Here is a 13,791-nt window from a genome sequence, read left to right on the forward strand (position 1 = left end):
CTTTCCTCCTGTGTATACAATTTAGTGACACAGAGTATCTTCCCCTTTCTTTTGAAGAGACTTCTTCAAGAAAGAAGTTCTGAACCAAGGAAATACTCTTTCTCACATTAGCCAGCGCGTTGACTCATTTTCAACGGGAGATTTCAATGTGTTTTCATCACTACCACTTTAATCTATCTGCCGCAATGGGCCAGGTTATCAGCCAGCTTCATACCTTCCTCCCCTTTAGCACCTTATCCTTAACTCCACATTCCAAAAAGAGTAGTGTCTATGAGACGCCATGGGCTTTTACCTGCGGGAAGACTGGTGGTTGTCTCCCAGACAAACAGTCTCTCTTCAAGTGCAGTTTTCCAGCTTTCCACTAGTTGGGGCTCTATACAAAGGAAAGAAAACAGAGGGGCCGTTTCAGAATTATTTACTAACAAAACAGCATTTTACATGGTATCCCTAAAGGATTTCCTCAGTCTCTGAAAGAGGCTTCCTATTTTTGTTCCAATATACCAGTCGTGAGATTGTATTATCTTGTTGGATCAGTGTGTTTGCTTCGCTTACCTTTGTTAGGGAAGTCTAATCCCAGTTGACTGCTTTTGGTATGATTTGCAGGGATCCAGTTCACCCAATGCATCGTTATTACAAAATATGAAAATATAAGATGCACAAATGGAATCTTCAGTACATAAGTAGTAAGACCATCTTCTTTGCCAGTTTTTTCTAGGACAGGGTGGGCTCTAGTCATCTTCTAAGGCCATGGCAAAGTCCTGCACAAATTGGACCCTTAAGGAGTGTCTTTTGTTTCTGCCTCTACCTAAGGACTTGAGTTTGGACAAGAGTATCCAGTACCAGTTCTCTGGAAAAACCATTGGGAAACTGTCTTGGTCCATGCTAACGCTTGGCTCTCTCTCTTGGTTTTACTTACTTTGCATCAGGTTGAAAGATTACCTTGGAGAGTCACATATAATCAAGGTCTCCCAGCGCTTTGCTTACACTTGCGTTTTGTTTCAGGTTTGTTTATCCTGTCTCTCTCCACCTCCCCGGAGATCCTTTGGCAAATCTGATAAACAATGCCTTTTTCTTGCTCAAGGCAGAAAGTCCAATCGAATACAATGGGAGGCCAGACTTGGCTGAAATGCAGGCTGCAGGTGTTCTCCGCATTGTGGTCATCTAAACCAGATGCTGGGAGTCCGAGCACCTGCTTCCCTTCTCTGTCTACACTCTGGAGACTACCACTCCTGGGTAAGGGAGGCCAGAGAACCAGGTTGAGGAGAATAATGTACCTACCTAGTGCAGCATCCTTCTGACAGATAAAAGGAGTTGCCCCAGAAACAGCTTCACAGAGTTCCCCATGATGTTCTCCGATACACACAGTTTGATTTGTGCTCTCCCTCCCTTTCCTCATCTGACACTGCCATCCTCTCTACACACATGCACTGGACAATATAGTCTACTAGAAGTAGATACTCGGTGGCAATTTTATTTTTCTCTGGATTATATTCTCTGGAAAGACAAGGCCGGCCATGGACAAGAGGGTGATGATTTTTATGGTTCTGATACAGATGCCAAAAGCCTTGCATAGCCTCAGATTTTATGAACATTTCTACAGGTGCCATAAATCTCTGAACAATCCAGAAAGAACATTAAATCTTCTATTTTGAATGTTGAACATTAATAAGAGATCAGGGAGAATTTGGTCCCTGTTGGAGGGTGACTCTGCTATCAGCCCTGGCTGCAAGACAGGTTGGTTCTGGTATTTTTATTAAGCTGATTCTAAGTTCTATTATTTCAGTTCTTAATATTAGTAATAAACTGACTGCATATGTATTCAAACCCTTCACAGCAAACCTGAATGAATTAAGTTCTGTCTTGCTGTTAATATTTTTATTTCTGATTTCAATGTTCCTTTTCCTCACAAGTGTCTTTCTGGACAGAGCTAATATTTTGCATTCACACAGAGGGATATCTTTTCTCTGTGTATCCCTGCACTGTGTTCCTAGAATTCAATGGAGAAAGCTTTCGCCTTGAGGATTGAAGTCCTGACCCCGCTCTACTCTGGAGGCTTCCAAGCAATCCCCCCACCCCTCCAGTGAGGGGGTTGGGGCCACGGCCTGGAGGAGAGGCCATGTACTGGGCCTGTGGCCTTCTCAACGCCAACAGGAAAACCTGGTGTCTTGTCTGTGAGCTTCCACGGAGTCCACAGCCTGAAGAAGCCCTTTAGAATCGTTCCCTGAAACTCTGTAATACATGGATATATTTTTGTTCCTGCCCCTTGGACCAAGTCTACCCTGAAAAGAATACTTTGAGATGAAGGATCTAGGGTGGGTCCATGGGCAAGAGAGGGGGCAAGAGGCAGAGTAAATTGGGTGGGAGAGGAGTGACAAATCAGAACTAGTAGAGTCGATGGGATATGAAGGATATGTGATATTTGCTGAAAATTCCTTGAAATAAACCAAAGGGTTCACAATATATTTTCCCAGAAAGGGGCGACTTCCACTCCTACCCACATTCTTCTCAGCCAAAGCCTCATTAGAACAGGCACCCTAACCAACACAATTAGGGGAGGGGGGGGCTCTGGTAGGTGAGAAACCATGGACACCCCAATCTGCAGATGGGCTGTGCTGAGAACTTGGAATCCACTTGGGGGTGATGAATGGATGGGGCGCAGGGGGCTGCCTAGATGGAGATGAATATGGAAATGGAGATTACAACCGAGGATAAACAATGCATCTTTTATTTAATAGGATTGGAACTGTTTTCACTTATCTGCATGACTCTTGTGCCTCTTAATTTGTCCTTGAAGTTCTGTATCTAATCATTAGCTGAGCAACCAATAATTCTCCTTCAGTCCCCCACCCCTTTTTACAAACAACTTTAATCTTTCGACTCAGTGAAAAACATGTTTCCCCTATCATAACTGGTTTAACAAAATTCTCTTTCAAGTTTAGATTGCTCAGATACAAGGCTTTCCTGCAGCTTCATGCTAGAGAAAGGAATTTACATTAGAAAAGAGATTTATGATAGCATTGAATTTCCATTTGAATATGGAGAGTTAATAACATGCATATGTTTTTTTTTATTATTATTTTAAGGTTTAAACGACGCCATAGGCAAGGGGAAAGCTGGAAACTGCGGGGCTGGCAGGACTCAATGAATAATTTAATCTGGATTTCATTCACAAACAGCAGCTCACTCCTAGGGAAAGGACCGGTGCGCTTCCCCAGATCGGAACTGGGGTAAGTGCCAGGATTTCCTGATTTGTTTACATTTCTCAAAAAACTTTTTTCCCCCGGACTAGGACAGAATTAGACTTCCTTTTCCACTTTTGGCTCCTTCCAGGCTATTCTTGTTCAAGGTATTCTCTCCCCTTTCCCTGCATTCTTCTTTGTCCAAGTCTCAGCTGGGTTCTTTTGTCTCACAGAAACACTGAGGGGCAGCAGCGAAAGAGGTTGGCAGGAGGCAAATGGTCCTGGGGACAACAATGGGCCCGCGGTAGCCGCTTTTCCCGGACACGGCACGGTTCGCTCCACCTTCACATTTCCAGGCTTCTGTTCCGTCGCCCCCCTCCCCAGCCTGGCAGCGTGGTCCCAGGGGCTAGGGTGCGATGCGTGTCACGTGACCCTGCCCGTTCCTGAGGCTCCTCCATTCACATACACTCCGCTGGTGAGACTCGTGGTCGTTGGGAGAACACGATTTCAACCAGCTCGAAGCGTGGCACACACAAGTTGCCTCTGCAGGGGCCAAGCTTCCCGGACGCGCGGCTGTAGGGCTTATGTTTCGCCGTTATCCTTTCTGCTCGGTTTGGTTTCACTTTCACCATCTTGACCATCTCCAATTGTTACAAAAGCTTGTTTTGAAAATTTACTCTACGTTCATCTGTTTATAAATGTTTGGCAATCCGGGGATAGTTCCTTTTTCTAACAAGGGAACTGTAGGCCACAGTCAATGGCCGATCTGCACATATAAAAGGCAACCAGACAAGTCCGAGAAATGCAGCAGCTGTGGGAGGGAGAGGGGACAGGTTCGTTGAAGGAGAGGTGTAACTCTCTTGTTTATTTGCGTTTCTATTTCTTTTTTCCTTCTCTCTTGTTTCTGAGGCTAAAGGTCTCTTTGGATTTCACTAGTTAAGGTCATGTCTGTTTTGAAACAGCTCTGCCTTTCGGGCCCTAGGGATAATTGTGAAAACGGTCTTGGAGCAACCCTATCCTCCCCCCTTGGATACCTTTTTTCCCCATCTTGGGTTGGGTTCCCAGGGGCAGCCAGAGTCATCTGTCCTTTTTGCTTTCCTAGAAATCAGACCTAACTCTCAGGAGAGAAGCAGAAAACTTTGTACTGGAGTATGGCTCTAAACATTAATTAGCCCCATCCCAGTGTTATTTGCATCATGACAGAAGAAATACAAAGTAAAGGAATGAGTCTCTAATTTATAGGAATTTATGGTATCAGTGGAGGTCCTCTAAGCAAAATGTCTTCCAAGTGTTCCTGTAATCACATCATATTGAAGGTGGATTATGTGTCAAGTAGGGGTCAAGTCCGGCCCATGTGTTTATTTACATCCTTATGTTAATGTATTTAGATGTACCCGCAAAGAGACACCAAAGAGCCTGTTGGTGCGGCCCTACAGACTGCTGGATGGCCAGGAGCATTCTCGGAATCATCTACTGAAATAGTGACGCCATGAATCAAGATGATGTTTAGCTATTGCGAAATGTCATTTCACAGCCTTCACCTACTCACTTAAGTAACTGTGGGGATGCCTCCCTTTTAGAAGGCCAAAATGGACTCCCTTCTGTGACCTCCTGCAAAGGTAGGCTGAACTAATGGCTGTTGTCACTATAACTTAAACACACATTCAGATGCACCCAGTGGACTAATGTGCAAAAGGAGAGTTTAAATGGACACTAGCATAGTTGGGGACATCAAAGGAATAACGTTTTTCTTTTTTCTCCTGCTGGCTTCAGAGACAGTACTGTAGGGGAAGAAGCAAGGTTTAACCTTTTGATGATTTCCTTCAGTCCTGCTTTGGATTATCTTCCACAGCGAGCACCTAGGAAACGGTCAGCTGAAGTGTGAGAGGACCACGTACTCCAAAAATCACACCATGTCCTCATCAGGGTCTAGAGAAAGATATAAAATGAGTAATGACCTGAGGGCCAATATGACACGTATCTTCTGAGGGGAAAAACCCCCACAACAAACACGTGTGATGGGAAGAAAAGAAACCAGATTTACGACAATGTTAATAGAAAACCTAAAAATCTCTGAAATCAGGTGAATGAATATGCAAACTAGAAGATAGAATCTAATACATTGTATTTGTTTTTCACTCTCTCAACTGCTTTACTGAGGGGTGACTGACGTATGAAATCTGTACAGAGTTGATGTCCGTAACTCCGTGAGCGTGGGGAGAACGTAGTGGGGAGAGAGCGTGGGGCTGTGTCTCCGGGTACTGCAGAGATCAGCATTTTCCATTACGGTTCATACAATGTTGACTGTTCTTCATTTCAGGTCTTCATTTCGAGAGAAGACCAGATGCAGGCATCTTACCTGAGAGAGCTTTCCCCATCTCTGTGGATACAGCAGATATTCAGCGTGACCCTCAGATTTCTCTACTGTTGGTAAACAAGACCCGCCGGCTCCTCGGAAGCCCCCCCCCCAAGACCCTTAGGAGTCCAGCTTGAGTCCTCTGTAGGCTGACCCAGTGATTCTTTCCGGCTTGTTTCCAGGGCTAACCTAGGGTCCGCACAGAGGAACCACGTATTGGTTCGAAGACGGTCCCAGTGCTGCGGGCACTGGCGGTGCTGAAGATGGGATGGTTTCCATGCAGCAAGCACACGTGCTGGTGTTGCCCTATGATTGCCGGCAGGCCGAGCAGTCTGCGCTGCCAGGCACTTGACAGTCATCTAAGTCCTGGTAGACCGTATCGCCTCCCTAGCCGGGAAGACTTTTCCTCTCACACGAGAAGTGCACCTGCCTCTTTCTCTGTGAGCTGGCAATGCTGAGAGGCTGCAAAGGTACACATTTTCCATGCCCTGATTTCTATCTTCTTATATACCATATTCTTGATTCAGTAGCTACAAAGCTACGGTATGTTGAGTCAGATGTGAAAATACAGTGGTCTCCCATCCTGGAAACATTTTCTTCTAATAATTGCCACACTTATATGACTTCAGATATGTACATGGTGGGCGAGTAGCTGAGAGCAGATTCCGGTTATATATAAACGACTTCATTTTTTTTTTTTAAAGAGTTATTGTGTATTTGGTACCTGTCACATCTCCTTGATGGCTTACGAGTCTTCACGGAATGATCAGCTGGGTTCTCCTTGGTCTTTAGCTTTTCCTTCTAGATTCTGGAAGATGCCTTCGAAGGAGCTGCTGCCTGAAGCCATGGTTTCTGGCTTCTGAGAGCCCAGCAGAGTTGTGGGTACATGGGCAACAGTCAGCTTGGGGTGAGGTGAGGGTTGCACAGAATAAGTCAGCAGATCTGAAAAACCATGTGGATATGACCAGCGTGGAGACTTACCCTTCCTCATAAATCCCTTATTCCATTCTGGGCAGAAAGCATAAAGGCCTCTTGTCAGAGGAGGGAAAGCTGGGACACGTGGGTAGGGTGTGATCACTCAAGACTACTTTGGGATCCATTGGCAAAACAAGATGAACACACCCAGTTTCTGACTGTGGGACCAGACGGGCCTAGGTGTTTTTTGAGCCGACAGCAGAGTCATCTCCCTTATTTCCTTTACCCCACCCCACCCAGCTCTGATACCTCTTCCTACCACTTATGCCTGACACATTTAGCCCCCCTGGAGAGAAGGGGACATTGGCTGGGACAAAGTCCACACCCACCACACCCACCCCCCTAGGGCCATCTTGTTATCTCTTCTTGGAGTGTGATTTAGTACCACATGACATTAAGATATGATAACCTGAACTCTCTATTACTTTAGGAAAGGCAACTGAGCAAGAAAAAAATGCTGTTGGAATAGCCCTGCTGATTATAGCTAGCAGGTGTTATCTTGGAAGAGGATGGAAAATAACACGAGCCAAGAGTTGTTTTGGATGGCTAAAGTGAATTCAAAAATAGATGAGATCTGCCCACACGTTAAGAAAATCCTCAAAGACATGACAACTGTCAAGGTTGCACTTCTTAGCAGTTATCACCTACTTTTTGTTTTCTGCTCCATCAGCTATATAACCCTGCAAGTTTCAGTATTAGGATTTCCTGCTACACTTTTAGTTTTCAGTTACAGATTGACTAGGGCCTGCCAGTATGTCTGGCCGACTGATGTTTGCTGGTAGATTATCCTTGTAAAAGTTACTATTGTCACGGTTCATTTTTTAAAGATAATGAAAAATGGCAATTCAAATAAATGTCACGGCCTCATTGCTAGTGATGGTCCAACAACTATGAACAAAACAGAGAGATGGCCTCATTTTAAATAAACCTTGTTTCAAACACAATAGCAAACTAAGCAAACACACAAGCAAGAAAACGGCCCACGGTGGAGTTTACCAGCCCAAAAGAGTTCAGACTTTGCCCAAGTCAGGGACCGACTCTCCTACAGGGATTCATTTTCCCTTTTCTCAATATTGAACGGAACTCCCTTTTTAAAGGCTTATGATTTATTGTCTAAAACTGGAACTGGGACAAATTCAAGGCAGGATGAAAGGAAGTCTCCCAAACAATAGCATTGAAATTCTCCCAGGGCTTTTTCAATTGTGAGAATGTAGGGCTCCGGGGTTGCTACACTGTGTCGAGGCACGGGACTCCACAGAGTGGCGGCAGGCCTAAGGGGTGGATTTTTTTTTTTTTTTTTTGAGAAAGAGAGAGCGTGAGTGAGCACACAGAGGAAGAGGGAGAGAGAGAGGGAGAAGCAGACTCCCCGCCAAGCCAGGAGCCCACCGTGGAACTCGATCGCAGGACCCCAGGATCATGACCTGAGCCAAAGACAGACACTCAAGCGACTGAGCCACCCAGGCGCCCCCTAAGTGGTGTGTTTTTGAATTTCAGTCTAAGGAGGTGGCCTCCTTTAGTAGAATGAACATGGATAGGGATTTTTTTTTTCTACTGTGTTGAAAATATTCTACAGTATTCCAGGGATTGAAACATCCAGGCTAAGCAATGAACATAAGAGCACAAGTTCCAGTCCTCAATATAAAACTTGGGCGACCCTTACTGCACACCAGCTTGTAAGCCACATGTGCTGCCCACGTTAGTTCATCTGATCTTCACAACAATCTTATGGGCACAGGTACTATTATGATTTCTAGCTCACAGATAAAGAAATGGAGAGGTTAAGCAACCTGCCTAAATTCACGTGGCTGGCGAGTGGCAAAGTCAGGATTTGAACCTGGACAGTCTAACGCCATTGCCACATTGGTAGCAGTCTTGCCTTCTAAGAAAAGTACGTTGTCTAGATTAAAGGATTAATTCCTAGTAGGAATTGATTTTTGGTCCAAAGAAGACCAGCACGTTTAGTTTTTGAGGTGAGTCCTGATACTCTGCCACTGAATAATAAGGCTGGATAGGTTGGGTCCTGCTATGTTTCACTACACAGCTGATCTTCCCGATTCTATTTAGTTCTATTCCCAGCCTGCCTGTTTCAGAAAATGAATAAGTAACTAATGTGCCTTTATATATTTTTATTCCAGGCTTCTGCAGAGCTCTAGTCTCAATTCAACCACTTCCTAGACATCACTGCTGAATCCAGGCTTTCCTGTACCTCCAGTATCTTCATGGAACCTTCTAGCCCCACCCTACACTCGCTGTTCATTTGGACTTCCCTAGCTCTGTAACAGTGTCACTTAGTCACCCAGACTCTGAAGCTCAGGGTAAGATTTTCCCTCTTTCCTATACTGTCCCTGCCTCCTATGTTCCCCTCCCCAAGCACACAATCAATTAGTCATCAAGCCGTATCTGTCCCCACCCAGCTCTATTGCGAGGAACCAAATTGCTAAAATCAGATTTTGGAATAAATTTCCAACTAGTTTGCCCACATTCAGGCTCTCTGTCCTTGATACCACTATCAGATTAAAGTTGTGAATCAATTCCTTCAAGAGTTTTTCGTGCTCTGTGATGTGCAAGGCGTTGTGCTAAGCTGGAGACGTGTCAACCCTCTGCCTTGCTCTTGCTGTCCCTTCTGTTGTCCCTCTTGCCAACATTTCTGCTTTCAGAACCACTGAGTTCTCTGCTGCTCCCAATGGATGAGGTCACGGTATGTACACATCCTTTCCCCCTGACCTGAGGCTGCATAGATATAAAGAGCTCTAGCCTGACACCTGACAGTGGTAGAAAGTCTCTTTGTATTGATTCAGCCTGTTCACCCTCCTCAGTTTCTGCTTTGATTCTAACGCCCACCTTAGACCTTAGTCTTGGTACTTGAACTTATGCCACTTGTTCGTTTCTGAGTTCCTTATGGTGACCTCCTACTTCACACATCTCACACAGTGTCCCCTTAATATAACCCTGCCCGTACATTCCATCACTGTGAGGACCCAACTTCCCCAAAGACTCTGCAGTTTCCGATACTCTGTCTGCCTCTTTGGAAACAAGCATATTGTGGTTCATTGGTTCAACAATCAATAAACGTTTTTGAAGCCCCTCTACGTGCCACGGGCTGGTCAGAAAACACACAATAGGAACGACAACTTCCTGTCTTCATGGTGCTCACTCTCATTGGGGCAAGAGTTTACCTAAGGAAGATAATTTTGGAGAATGAGAAAGACCATGGAGCAAATAAAATGAGCTGCTGACATGGAGGAAAGGGACGGCAGAGGCTGGCTTAGATAAGATGCTAAAGGAAAGCATCTTAGGCAAGACTTGTATGGTGAGAATGAGCTGGCTGTGCATAAAATGGGACACCTGTTCCAAGCAGAGGCAACTGCAGATGAATGATCCTACTGGCTCCACCAGCCTGCCACGTTCTGGAAACAGAAGAGAGAACAACAGATGAGCAAAGGAGGGGAGAGTGGTAAGAAAGGTGGCCACAGGGGCCTGAGCATGGAGGCTTTGTTGCTGTGTTCCTGAGAGGTAGTTTTTGGATTTTCCCCAGTTGTTGGTTGCCTGGCTCTCCAGATCTTCTGCACTGTTCATCAAACTGACCTTCCCCTTGATCCCTTCCAGCCTGATTTGTCCTCCCCCCTGACGCCTAGACACACCTACTTCAGTGGCAGGATATGGTTACAGACTGTTGGATTCCATTCACTGCCCGTGGTCATTACATGGGCAATGTCCAGTAGGCACATCCAAGGTAAGATGGTGTCCATCTAAGTTCTACCTGTTTTCCAAAGCCCAATTCCCCTACCAGTTTCTTCAGGATGTTTTCCTAAATGATTCCAGCTAGAGAAATACCCTTTCCCAGTATCCTGCCTTGGTCTGAGCCATCACATGTTAGTTTATACTCTGGTGTCACCTTTCCTTCTAGATTATATGCCTTTGATAGTAGGGACTCTGGTACAATTTTGTTTGGATTATACAGCACAGTGTCTTGCTGTATGACAATAACTGTGTTTTGGAGAATAAACCCTTTGTGATGGTTTCTGGCTATTGTCATGAGGATTAAGAATATTTTAAAGCATCTGGAGCATAGTAAGTTCTAAATAAATCATAATAGTGTGATCATTATCATAGTTGTGTGACTTTGGGCCTATCTCTTTATGTTGAAATGATGCTGCTTGAAAAACGATTCTAAAATGTTTTCTGGCTCTAAAACTTGAGCATGACTTGGATGAACACCCTGAGAAAGCCCAGGAAAAGACAGTCTGTGGCTGTTGGGTAACATTCCCCTTCAAGTGCAAGGCCTTGAAGCCATTGCAGATTCGTTTATAGCATTGGTGCTAATTCACAGCAGGTTATTTTCAATAATATAGCAAGTGGGTATCTGTTCTTAGTAATATTTTAGACATTTTGAGTGTATAAAGAGTGATAATACCTTTTTCAAATGTGCACTTACAATAGAAAGCCTTGTCAGATTGGCGGATAAACAGAAATTCTCATATACTTCTGGTGGGTGTATACGTCAGTACACTCTCTTTGGAGGATGATTAGAAGACAGGAAAGTGAAAGATGTGCATATTATCTAATTCAGCAATTCTACCCCCAGGGAAACTCTAGCACATTCATAAAGAGGCTTGTTTTAGCAATTCATGAGAGCTCTGCTTGTCGTAACAAAATTTGAAGCAACCCAAGTGTCTATGAACAGGAGGGATAAAGAAATTGTGGTGTATTCATATACGGGCATTAAGATGAATGAGCTACATACACACATATCAACACAGATAAATATCGAAAACACAATACTCAATGAGAAAACAAATTGCGTAATCATAATACCTTTTAAATAAAATTAAAAACATGGAATATATAGTTACGGATATGAACATAAAATGTAAAAGTATAACAACATGCATGGGCAGCACCAAAGTCAGAATAACTCCAGGAGGAATGAAAGGAGGGGAGTAGAATTAGGAGAGGGATATGTAAGGGGCTTCAGTTGAATAAAGAATATGTTTTTTCCCTAGGGGCACCTGAGTGGCTCAGTCGGTTAAGCGTCTGACTCTTGATTTCAGCTCCGGTCATGATCTCAGTGTTGTGAGATTGAGCCCCGTGTCGGGCTTCATGCTGAGCGTGGAGCCTGCTTAAGTAAAATTTTCTCTCTCCCTCTCTCTTTGCCTCTCCAGCCTTGCATGCGCACTCTCTCTCTCTAAAAAAAAAAAATAATAATAATAATAAAATAAAGTGAAAGAAATAGGGCAAAATATTAAGATTTGACAAAGCTGGATGCATACATTAGTGCTTATTATTACTGTATTCCTTTTGTAGACTTGTAATAATTAATAGAAAAGAAAAGATAACTATTAAAGTATACCTGTAAGTCATTGGGCTTGAACGAAAACAGGTAATTTAAGCTACTCTTGATGTGTCTATCTAAAACCTACGTCTTGATGCTTGTCTTTGTGTTCACATAAGACAAATGCCTGGCTTTGAGACTAAGTTTCAATAATTACAATGAATATAATGAAAATAATTAAGGTGACTAATTTTGAAAAGTGTTTCTGACCATTACATCTTAGAAGTATATAGCGTTATTTTCCTTTAGACAGATTACATCTTACCAAATGCCCACTGAAGTACTTGACTGTCTCTTGCCTTTTATGTTCATTTAAATATTTCATGTGCTTATCTCACCTTCCCAGCTGAACTGAACCAGAGCCCTGATCATCGAGTTCTTAGTGTGGAGCTTTCCTTGTCAACAGAATGCTGTTTTCCCACTCAGTAAACACTTTTTGAGGGGATGCATAAATAACCATAATTTTAATACACTAATGTCTCTTGTGAAAGAAACCTAGGCACCTCTCTGAGCACAGTGGAACCATTTACCCATGAAAGAATTAGATGTGTCTCTAGGACGTAGGACACGACAGTGTTCTTTTTCCAATATGCTGGTGTCCCAGTTTGCAGAGTGCAACAAACCAATCAACTGACCTGATTTCTTATTCCAGGGTTTATAAAAATGCACACTTTACTTCTTTCTGGAGAGGTCACTGGCCTCGCATCACGCTCTCAGCACAGGGTGGAAGGGTCCTCCCCTTGCTGTCTGGCATCACTCCTTCTCATCACCTGGCCCTGCCTCTGTCCTATTTTTATCAACACTTGCATTTCTCAAATGCAAAAGTCAGATCTTAATATTCAGACCTGAATACTCATTAAATTCTCAATGATGGCAGGAAAAATTAGAGGATACAGGCAAAATTTTTGCAGCAATGTGGATGAAAGCGATCTTTATTTTTCTCTAATTCTTGCGACGGCTTTGAGGTTCTCTAGTTCCACCAGATAAAATGCCAAGCCTTTGTAATGTGTTTTGTTGTGCTTTTTTTTTTCTCCTTTTTTTTTTTTTTTGATGTGAGCTGGCATCTCTCATGAAAAGATAAAGGCATCAATTAACTATACTACCAGCCCCCAAGGATAAAAGCTATTGTTGTGAACAGGAGTTAGGCACGCACATGGTATCAAGTAAGGGCCTGGAAACAGACTGCTGCCAAGGAAAACAGATGTCTGTCTCCTTTAAGGAGCCCAAAAGATGTGTATATTAGCGATTGCTAATCTCCTGATTGATTTAACAACGATGGTACTGATGAGCTAATTTGGTTGAGCACAATCATTGCCATTACCACTGTCACAATAAAATTTAAAAACGATTCAATCAACCAGTAACGGACACAACAATAAAACAATAGCCAAGGAGCCGTCCTAAAAGAGACGAGGAAGCATCGAATGCCGAAATGATAAAGGGTCAGGACTGTGTCTGCTTCTGTGCTCTACGGTAACAGCAGAAGTCCAGATGTGGGTAGGAGAGGAATTCCCCCACATAACAATGAGTAATAACGACTAACTCACAATCATAGGATGCATGAGACAATGATGAATTGTATATTTCAAGCCTATAGAAGACAATCAGAATGGTTACTTTCTTCCTAGTGGGATACAGAAGTGAAATGGGGACTGAAAGAAAATTCCGCTTGGGGTTTTGTATGCTGTTTTTCCTGTTTTCCTGACATGGTTATAAACAAGAAAAAGTACAGATGTTCAGATTCTCTTTGCAGTCCCACGACCAGGTTTCATCCTTTTATTGGGTTGCTCTTATCGTTCCTTTTATGTCGTTGTTTTTAAACTCGCCTGCATATGCTGTCCTCGGGACCTTTGGGATCTCTTTCTCTCTTTCTTGTGCCTTCTTTCTGTGTTTCTCCTTTCCTCCTTCCTGCCTTTTTTCCTCTCCCTCCTACCTTCCTTTTTTCTTCT

At 43.6% G+C, this 13,791-nt stretch overlaps 2 long non-coding RNA genes across 2 annotated transcripts in view; one reads left to right on the top strand and one right to left on the bottom strand.

Moving 5' to 3' along the window:
- Window positions 1-292: 292 nt before the first annotated feature.
- LOC117804245 overlaps window positions 293-13,791 on the bottom strand; it is a 164,893-nt gene continuing 151,394 nt past the window's right edge. The window contains exon 3 of the long non-coding RNA XR_004628595.1: window positions 293-373. This is a non-coding gene — a long non-coding RNA (uncharacterized LOC117804245). The remainder of the gene's footprint in view (window positions 374-13,791) is intronic.
- Window positions 2,756-9,048, top strand: LOC117804244. Its single transcript, XR_004628594.1, has 5 exons — window positions 2,756-3,227; window positions 4,568-4,798; window positions 5,500-5,609; window positions 5,718-6,005; window positions 8,646-9,048. It is a non-coding gene; the product is annotated as an uncharacterized LOC117804244 (long non-coding RNA).

The sequence above is a fragment of the Ailuropoda melanoleuca genome, chromosome 10 (assembly GCF_002007445.2).
Source record: "Ailuropoda melanoleuca isolate Jingjing chromosome 10, ASM200744v2, whole genome shotgun sequence".
NCBI lineage: Eukaryota > Metazoa > Chordata > Mammalia > Carnivora > Ursidae > Ailuropoda > Ailuropoda melanoleuca.